The sequence below is a fragment of the Eschscholzia californica genome, unplaced genomic scaffold (genome assembly GCF_041429995.1).
Source record: "Eschscholzia californica isolate CP2 unplaced genomic scaffold, dmEscCali1.0.p SCAF_6, whole genome shotgun sequence".
Lineage (NCBI taxonomy): Eukaryota > Viridiplantae > Streptophyta > Magnoliopsida > Ranunculales > Papaveraceae > Eschscholzia > Eschscholzia californica.
The window spans coordinates 2,625,282-2,635,868 of record NW_028238483.1 but is presented as its reverse complement, the minus strand read 5'-3'; the positions used below and the strand labels follow the sequence as shown (position 1 = coordinate 2,635,868).

The 10,587-nt window shown below is 37.8% G+C and overlaps 1 pseudogene across 1 annotated transcript; it reads left to right on the top strand.

Annotated features, from left to right (window-relative positions):
- Positions 1 to 2,013: 2,013 nt before the first annotated feature.
- LOC147530806 (alkane hydroxylase MAH1 pseudogene) lies at positions 2,014 to 3,967 on the top strand (annotated as a pseudogene). The gene has a single exon (XR_015227663.1). The product of XR_015227663.1 is annotated as an alkane hydroxylase MAH1 pseudogene (transcript).
- The last annotated feature ends 6,620 nt before the right edge of the window (positions 3,968 to 10,587 follow it).

Below are 10,587 nucleotides of genomic sequence, written 5' to 3'. Positions count from 1 at the left end.
GTTTAAGTATTGCTTAAACGTGATTGGGATTTTCAGATGTTAAGCTTTTTGGAGGGTAAACCTTGATAGGGCTGGTGTGACGATCGCCAGAGGCGCTGATCTATGATGGAGGCACATTAAAGTTAAGGAAGCATGTTTAAGTCAAGTTGGAGATTTGTTGAAAGTGTCTTAATATGGGTTGACATCTAACATGGTTTGTAACTCCCTAACAAGGCAATGGTAATTGCCTTCCATTGCCGCAGGCCTCGACGCGGAATTTCAAACCCGTTAGTAGGGTTGATCACCGAGGCAGAGCTGGTATGCAAGGTAAGGCTTCAAGACAGATCTGGATTTCAGAGCAGGGTTATGTTAAGGCGGTTAATAGTGTTAGCGATTTCATGTATACTTCGAGAATTAGAAAGAGGGAGTCGGTGAGACAGTGTGTCGGTGGTATTATGTTTTTAGTGTCTACATAAATCAAAAGCCTAGGTATATCTATTACGAAGAATTTCTCACGAATCTCTTGTGCTACCTGTTCGCTTATCATAGTGGAAATCATCGCACCGTTGTCGCCGTGAAGTAGGTTTCGCCAACCGAACTACATAAATCTCTTGTGTTATATGTGATTGTTTATTTCCAATTGCTTTTCTTGATTTACTAGATTTCATAACAACAATTACTCGATTCCGTCACAACAAAAGAAAATAATTTCTTCACTGGTTCTTTTTCTTACATTAATCCATTTGGACATAATAAGTTTGCTTCCTTTAAGAATTCGGTGATTTCAATTGTACAATAAAGCTTGAAAAAATAATCACAAGATGAACTTGGAGTTGAAAAAAATAAGTCGACCAAGTGGTTTGATCGATTATATACCCATAGCGAAAAAATATCGTCGATAATAGCGGAAGCTAAATTATATTCGATGAAACAGGATTGATGAACCCGAATATGTTACCATGTTAAGTTTAAGGTCATCTAACTCAAAATCAATTGGAAATGAGCGGAGAGGACCTAGACATTATATGTTTGGTTGCTAGATATCTCTTCTCTCATGTAAGACAATTCGCACACGCCCCCTCACGTGTGGGGTATTTGAGCCTACATGTGTTTTTCTTCTTTTTTTTCAAGTGACGTGGAGGACATGTGGCTTTTAAACAATCACGTGTTGGCCTAACTCTTGGAGTTGAAAAAATAATGAGGGGAGGCCTCCCCATTAACCATTTTACTTGCTAAATTATCACTGAGGGGAGGCCTTTTAACAAAAATGAGGAGGCCCTATAAAATCTCCCTAAATTGTTTTATTTGTCTTCGGGTTGTTTAGACATTGATTCCCATTTATTTAGCGATATTGGGGTTACACCCTCAAAATGAAAATATGTATGGAGTTGAAAAAATAATGAGGGGAGGCCTCCCCAATTTTGTTAAAAGGCCTCCCCATTAACCATTTTACTTGCTAAATTATCACTGAGGGGAGGCCTTTTAACAAAAATGAAGAGGCCCTATAAAATCTCCCTAAATTGTTTTATTTGTCTTCGGGTTGTTTAGACATTGATTCCCATTTATTTAGCGATATTGGGGTTACATCCTCAAAATGAAAATATGTATGGAGTTGACTCCTATTTTCGATTTATCTGTTAAATATGGTTAAATGTTCATAAGGAAATATTTCTTTTGTTGATTTTAAGTTTGGAATCCTTAAGATTCAAGAGTCTTAAGATTTTTGAGAGCCAAACAGACTAAAGAATCTTGATTCCTACCAAATCTCATTTTTGGTAGGAATCCTACTTAAGAATCCTGCAACCAAACGCACCATAAGTTGATTTATTATCTACCTTCGTACGTTGAATGTCTTAGATCTGTATGTCCGTACTTGATTCTTCCTATCTCGACCATTCAATCGAATTTGTATAGGGATATCTTCTAGTATGTTCTAATACGTCCTACACTTTAAAATGAAATGAAAAGGTAAAAAGTACTACTAGTATCAGTGAATTAAATGATGATCAACCGTCCCATAGAAAAAACCACTTCAAAACTGGAACCAAAGTTAGAGAAACTGGGGGCTAATTGTCACATTAGGAGTAAGTAGTTGAAGAAATCAGAGATATTTTATTTAGCAAGATTACTACACTATAAAACAGGTATTATACTTCTTCTCTCACAACCCATTAACAAAGAAAATGTCTCTCTCTTTCTGTTTTACTTCCTTAGGAGACAACTTGAATAAATGGGTTGAATTTTACTTGGCCTTCTTTTTCTTTTTCTCCATTAGATGGTATCTGAAAAACAAGAATCCTGTCATGATGCATTGGCCTATTTTCGACATGCTCCCGTCATTGCTCTGGAACGTGCACCGTATACACGACTGGACTGTCGATGTATCGAAAACTTTGGGAGTTACATTAGTCGAAAAAGGGCCAGTTTTCAGCAGACTGAACATATTGTTCACTTGTGATCCTCAAAATGTAGAATACATTGTTAAAATCAACTTCTCCAACTTCCCAAAAGGATCAGAATACAATCAGACATTCGACATATTAGGCAATGGGCTCTTCAACACTGACTTTGATTTATGGCATTCTCAAAGGAGGATGGCAAGGTTAACTTTCGCTTCGAAGAAAGTTCGTGATACGATAGCTAAAATGGCAAGAAAGGTAGTGCAAAGCTACCTTCTTCCTTCCTTACAAGATGCTGCTAAGAATTCATTAGTTATTGATCTAGAAGCTGCATTCTTGAGGTACACATTTGATACAATTTTTAATATCTTATTTGGGAAAACACCAGACTATCATTCTGTTAATTTTCCTCCCAACGAGTTTACACAAGCCTTGGATAGCTCGCTCGATGCTGTATTCTATAGGCATATAGTGCCTATTAGGATCCAGAAGTTGTGCCGTTGGTTGAGTATCGGTAACGAGAAGAAGATGAAGGAAGCATGGATAACTATAGACAAGCATTTGGTTGAATATGTAAAGGCTAAAAAGGAAGACATGGCTGAAGAAACAGAAGGAAGTGATGATCTGCTTGAAGCATACATGAGATACAGAGAAGACGGAGAAAGTGTTAATGAAGATGAAGATGACAAGTTCCTTAGAGACACTGCCTTAACTTTCATTTTCGCCGCTCGTGACACAACAGGTGTTGCTCTTAGTTGGTTTTTTTGGTTGGTTGCCAATAATCCATCTATAGAGGCAAAAATTGTGGAAGAACTGAACAATGTATATCAGAAAAAGAATGGGAAAGAAGGAAAAAATAGGTCAAGGGTGTTCGATGAGAGTGATCTTAAAGAAATGGTGTATCTTCATGCAGCAGTATATGAAACCCTAAGGTTATACCCTTCACTTCCTCTAAACAGGAAATGCGCTCTAAAGGAAGACAAACTTCCCGACGGAACTATCTTGAAGCCAGGAATGATGATCATAATATCGACGTATGCAATGGGAAGAATGGAATGGTTGTGGGGAAAAGATTGCTTGGAATTCAAACCTGAAAGATGGATAGATGAAGATGGAAAGATGAACCTTGAAAGCATGTCTAAGTTTTTTACTTTCAGTGTTGGGCCAAGAACTTGTTTAGGCAAAGACACAGCTTTTATGCTAATAAAGACAGCAGCTTCAGCCATTTTATTCAATTTTCATGTACAAGTATTGGAAGGTCAAAATATTCAGCCAAAACCATCTATAAACTTAAAAATGAAGAATGGTTTCAAGGTTAAGATCACAGAAAGGATTCATCCACAACACTTATGAGAAAATCTATGTCTGGTAAGGTCTTCTTCATTAGGTCAAGTTGATTCATATCTATGTCAAGTTATTAGGTAAGAGGTTTAACAAAGTTATACAGAAATTATGTGTGTTAATTATCTGCATTAAATATTCATTATTGCAAAAGTATTATATCAAAATTGGATTTGGCAAGCTACAACATTTGTGAATGTCACCATAAAGATTAATGAGTATAAGTTTATATGCATGTGTTCCACATACATTATGTTTGAGATACTTTAATGGTTCTTTGTGAATTTTAGATTAAGTTGATCATATTTTTTTTGAGCGAAACACAACACATCTAACAATGTATGACACCCAAAACCTTAGCAATTATCGATATTGTCCCTAACAGAACAAAGTAACTACCTAAAGAGACAAAAGTTTGAGTGATCTCAACTTGTATATAAGAAGTATGAGAAAATAAAGTATGATCAAATCACATGTACCACCATACTTTCAACAGTATTCTTTATTTCATAACTCCGATCGAAAATCATGTAAGGGAATGGACTTGCTTGCCATGAACGAGCGCACAAACATGTTTGCAAAACATCAAAAGCAAACCCTGATGCAGGCGCATCTAGGCGGGGACTATTATATTTGGGCCTCTCGGCCATATAGGCCCAACCGGCCACACTATTAGGGTTTAGGGGAGTCCTTGTTTCTAGGTTTAGGAAGTTATCCTGTTTGTATTTTTATTATTTAAGAAAGTCCAGTTTATGTCTATCTAGGAAAGTTTAGTAATCTATAAAAAGAAGTCAAGTCTGTCTTTTATTAGGGTATGTTGAAGAGAAACCCCCCTTGAGTTAATAAAATTTTCAGTTTTAGAGTTATTTTACCGTTCTTTTACCTTTATTTTATTGTTCTTCGTTTATGTTTGTCGTTTTCTTTAATTCCGCTGCGTGCTACATTAAGTGGTATTCAGAGCCAAACAAAAAAAAAAAAATTTAACCCGTCCCAATGGTTAACCCTATCGTTCCCGCTACCCCTACCAAAGAGAAGACGCCTACTTTCGCCTCCGACTGGGATAACATTAACAAGAAGTTATCTTCGGTTACAAGGTTAGAGGAAAATTTCGATACATATAAAAAGGAAACGACCGAAAAATTTGAACATTTTGATCTTCGGTTCGATCAAATTGGTATTTCCATCAAGAAACTAGCAAATTAAATCGAAGTTCTGACTCAAAAAGCATCGTCTTCAACCACCCCACCACCGACTACACCAACACCATCCATCGTCCAAGAACCCACGTCTCAACCGAACCCCACCACCACACCAACCGCAACCACCTCCACCAACCCATACGGTCCTCACGTGGAAACCCATGCAACCCATGCACCACCTTTCGACCATATGATCCCAAACCCTACCCCGTTACACCACCGCCGTTACCTCGCTCCACAACCATCGACTACCCACACCACTATTCGGCCCTAACCGAGCCTTACCTCGATCCATCCACCTTCGTGTACTCAAACATTCCCCAATTCTACCACACCCCGATACCACCCTTTCGACATCCATCAACCACCATTACACCGACAACCATCAAACCGTTTCCAAACTCCACTCTAGGCCGCTCAACCACAAAACCATATCATTACGCGACCGACCCCCAAAACACCACACCAACCCTAGCCAAAACCCAGGCCCAACAATTGGAAGCCCAAAAATTCTTTACCACCACAACCCACCAACGACCACCAGACAACCCATTACACCAAACCCACTAACTAACCACACATACCTCTCCATCAGTAACCTTCACCTTCCATCGAACCCAAGAAACTGAACCAACCACCAATAACCATTACCATCAACCCGAACCCCACTTGATGTCAAGAACCCGAGAAGCTGAACCCACCCTCGGTCGTAGCATTCCCCGACACTCACATACGAACTGGTCACCCGTACCACAACCTCGAATGAAGACCGAGCAAAACAACACAGCCGAGCTTGAGCTTACCTAACCGGGTTATGGTTCGTCGTCAAGTTCTTTGTTTCGTATTCACATGGACCTTCCTTCTTATGATGGTTCTATTAATATAGAGGAATTCTTGGATTATGCCTCTCGCCTAGAGATTTTTTTTGACGTCATGCAGGTTAAAGGTATCGAACAAGTACGTTGTGTTACCTGTCACTTATCCAAGACGGATTTAACTTGGTGGAAACAAGAATCTGAACGCCGCCAATTATTACACCTACCGCCTATTTCTTCTTGGTTGGAACTCAAACCACTTATGCTTGCACGATTCTTACCACCCGATTATGAGAATCAACTATGTGCTGAATATCTTCGTTGAGCAATTCACCGACTCAGCACACGGCTTAATCTGTCCGATTCGGAATCAATGAAGATAGAAAAATTCAAAGACGGCCTTCGGAACGATATTAAAGACTTTGTCAACTTGAGACCTTTTTCGTCCGTATCCGAGTGTATAAGTGTGGCCCGATCTTTTGAATCGGATTCACGTTCTATTTATCGCAGTTACAACAATCGTCCTAAAGCAAGTCGGTCAACACCGGAGGAGTCGGATACCGTCAATGAAAGTGATGAGGGACACTACTCCTTACAAAAAACTGCCACCGGTAAAGTGTTTTCGTTGTTTTGAGACGGGACACTACTCTAACGCTTGCCCTTCTCGCGGTAAGGCTAATCTCGTCGAAAAGAAGTCGGATTTGGATTCCGATGAGGACCAAGTCGAGCATGTAAACGAGAATCCTGATAGTTGTGACAGGGTGATGCTAGTCACACGAAAAGTTCTTTTCACTCCTTATGAGAAGGAAAAATCACAACGGAAGAACTTATTTGTTACAAGAGGTACTCTAATGGATAAGGTTTGTACCATTGTTATTGACAACGGTTGCGTCGAAAATCTTATTTCATCTGAACTTGTCAACTACTTGGGAATTCCAACACAACGTAAGCCTAATCCTTATACCGCGTGGATCAAATCGGGAAACACTACTCGAGTTGATCGTATGTGCACCATTAAGCTTTCTATCAGTTCCACATATTTCGATGCAGTTACTTGTGATGTTACAAACATGGATTTATGTCTCATTATTTTGGGCAGGCCATAGCAATCTGATGTGAACGGCACATACCGTGGACGTTTGAATGTTTACGAATTCCCATGGAACAAGAAGATCGTGACATTGTTACCACTTGATGATGGTTCTGATGAGTTTGACGACTTCAGCAATCGGTTCGGGACGAACCTCCCGGAGGAAAGGGGACTTGATGCAGACGCATCTAGGCCGGGACCATTATATTTGGGCCTCTCGTCATATAGGCCCAACCGGCCACACTATTAGGGTTTAGGGGAGTCCTTATTTCTAGGTTTCGGAAGTTATCCTGTTTTAGTATTTTTATTACTTAGGAAAGTCCAGTTTATGTCTATCTAGGAAAGTTTAGTAATCTATAAAAAGAAGTCCAGTCTGTCTTTTATTAGGGTATGTTGAATAGAAACCCCCCTTGAGTTAATAAAGTTTTCAGTTTTAGAGTTATTTTACCGTTCTTTTACCTTTATTTTATCGTTCTTCGTTTATCTTTGCTGTTTTCTTTAATTACTTTAAGCCCTCTTTGAAAATAAGCATCATTACTTTCACGCATTCTACCGAGCAATTGGTGTGCATCATTTAGTAAATCAAATTTTGTAAAGCTATAAGTCTAATTGCAACATAAAACATGAGGTAAAATAACTAATTTTAATCATAAGCCCATGAACTTTTCCCCCCTCTCTAATAGCTTTCAAACTTCTCTTTGTTTTGACATTTCGCATAAAGCTTCATTTAATTGACCGTTGAAGCACCATAAGTTTCATATTTGAATTTGGCCGGACATTGAAGGTTGTTTGGAGACAATAAAGGGTCTTGGAGAATTTGAGGCATTTGAAATGCTTGAGGTAATTTAAGAGTTCATCTCTTGATTTCCTCAACAAATTACTCTGGGTTTGATCTTTCTTATTCTAGTTAATCTTCATCATTATCAAATACTATTGAGAAAAGTAAAGAACAATGACTAGATTTGAGTAATATAAGAGAACTACTCTTATTGAAAAAAGAACTAAACTGGAAACATAAGCTAAATTCCGACGAAAGTCCGACAGACGGTAGTCATTAATGGGACTACCGTCGCGGCTAAGAGGAAGATGATGATTGACTCACTATTCCAAAAACAGAAAGGGAAATGATAGAGTGCCCAGCTAGAATGCCCACTAAAATGCCCAAATTTCCTCATTTAGAAATAAAAGCGGTCTTGAAAGATTTAGGCTTTGGTTGAGGAAAACCATATACCTCCATATTTATTTATACTAGAGGAGAATTACAGTGGATGGAAATAAATAACGTAAATATAGAAATAATCCTAATTCTAGTACACCCACATCTTGGAGATATATATGAGAATATTTCCTTTGAATTTCTTGGGTAGGAATATTTGTCTTGAATACCTCTTTTACCCTTATTAGGTCCCCACCGTAGTCAAACTAGGAAAAAACCTTGTCTTTTAGTGAATCCACATCAGCTGGGCACCGAGCTGGGCACTCTAGCACCTCCCAAATAGAAAACATAGGCTCTGGTACCATGAAATAAAAGAGAATTGTATTGAATGACTTGATATTCCTAACGATTACATAAGATCTTTATAAAGAATTTTACAAGAGAAAAGTTGTAACAATTGTACCATGTAAGACTATATGACTTATTCTAATATCTCCGCTTTAGACCCCTTAGGCCCAAGTCCACAGGTACGGGGTTTTGTTCTTGGCAAAGGCTCCACGAGTCCACCCAAAATGATTCGACACTTACTAAGGTTGGGTGTCCGGAGCCTGAGTTGTAGGTGAACACCCAAGCTTAGTAAGTGTCGAAGCCTTTTGGGTGAGCTCGTGGAGTCTTCTCCAATTTCAAAACCATGTACCTTTTGACTTCGGCTTGAGGTGCCTAAAGCGAGACAATATGTATTACCGCTAAGGCTTGAGGTGTCACAAGATGTATCCAGAAAGCAGTACAAATTAGACGCATTTACATGTGAGTAACTGTAGTCTCGATTTAAATAATAATAGAACTAGAAAAACTACAACTTCACGATACGGCCGTTACTACTCTCGAAATAGCAAAAGGAAGTACTATGTCGAGATTGACCTTATTTCTGAAGACAAAAACTTAGAATCATGTCTGATTGATCTGTGTCCACACCAAAGAACCAAGATCTAAACTTGAGAATTGATCATATTATTGTTTCACTTATCTGTCGAGATTGAGCTTATTTGTACTCTATGGTGGATTAAATTTTCAATAGTGTTTTCTAGATTTGTAGTTGCAGCTAATTTTAGGTTCAAATTCAATATACTACCCAAATGGTGTCAGAAGCACTTTCATTCATTTAATTTATACAGTTAGGTGGAAAAACATGTATTTGCTTAAATATAAAGGTAGTCCAGCATTTGATGAAGCTGTCTCAGTCAGCTGATTCTAATACTTTTACTATGATATTTTATTTTTCTTTGTTTAAGATTGGACTTTTAGGGATAAAATGTTATTTTCCAGGTAAGTTTAGCAATGGCAAAAACAAAAATCTACCATTATTATGCCTACATATCTTATTCCGAATATCTTTGTATTTCAAGAATGAGTTTGTAAAGTCCCGTGTCCAAATGGACACAGTCAGGTTTTAACAACTTGCAAACGAGACAAAAATCCGAGTAAAATCTCCTGTAAAACGTACCGCTGCAAAACCTATCATACAAACATACGTTTCGACATAGACTCCAGAAAAGGTTTTTAACTATATACGTCAAAAAATATAGAAAATAGTTAAAAAGCCACAAAACATTTGTAAATTATCAATCAGGTCAAAAGGATATCGAAATAGTGAACTGCCTTCCTTATCCTTAACAAATTCTGAAATGACCCGCATATCCCCACCTATAAAAAGCAATTTCACAAAATAAAAAAATAATAAAAAAAAAAATTTCTCTTCTTTTTTGTCGTGAACTTGTGCCCTAGAGCGATCCACGAAGAGCGCGACTATTGATCTTCGTCTTCTTCTTCGAGATTTAGGTTTTCAATCTTCATTTACATCTAATTTCTATACATTCTACTTCTTCAACTTTAAAGTAAATCGTTCTTCACTTAAAAAAATCGATTTCTTTTCTTCTTTCTACCTATCACCAATATAGGGTTTGTAAACCCTATTTTGTTGTTCTTGGGTTTATGCATGGAGTTTATGAACCACGTTTACAGTAACAAATATACAAATAGGATTTGTAAACCCTATTTTGTTGTTGGGTTTACAAATCCTATTTTCAGTAGTAAATCTGCAAATAGGGTTTGTAAACCCTATTTTGTTTTTCGTTGTTTTGGGATGAGGTTTCCAAACCCAATTTTCAGTAGTAAATCTGCAAATAGGGTTTGTGAACCCTATTTTGTTGTTCGTGGTTTAGAGAATGGGGTTTGCAAACCTTATTTCCAGTAGTAGATCTGCAAATAGGGTTTTTTAAACCCTATTTTGTTCGTGGTTTTGGGATTGGAGTTTGCAAACCTTATTTACAGTATTATATCTGCAAATAGGGCTTGAAAACACGTTTTTGTTGTTAGTTCTTTTGAAAATGGGGGTTTCGAACCCTATTTGTAGTAGTAGTAGATATGCAAAAAGGGTTTGTGAACCCTATTTTGTTGTTAGTTGTTTTGCAAATAGGGTTTGCAAACCTTATTCAATAGTTGATCTCCAACTTTTTATTCTGCAATTACTCTGTTTTTTTGGATCATCTTTGAAACACACTAAAATCCCTCTAATCACTACCTACAACGACTGATCGTTGTCCAACAT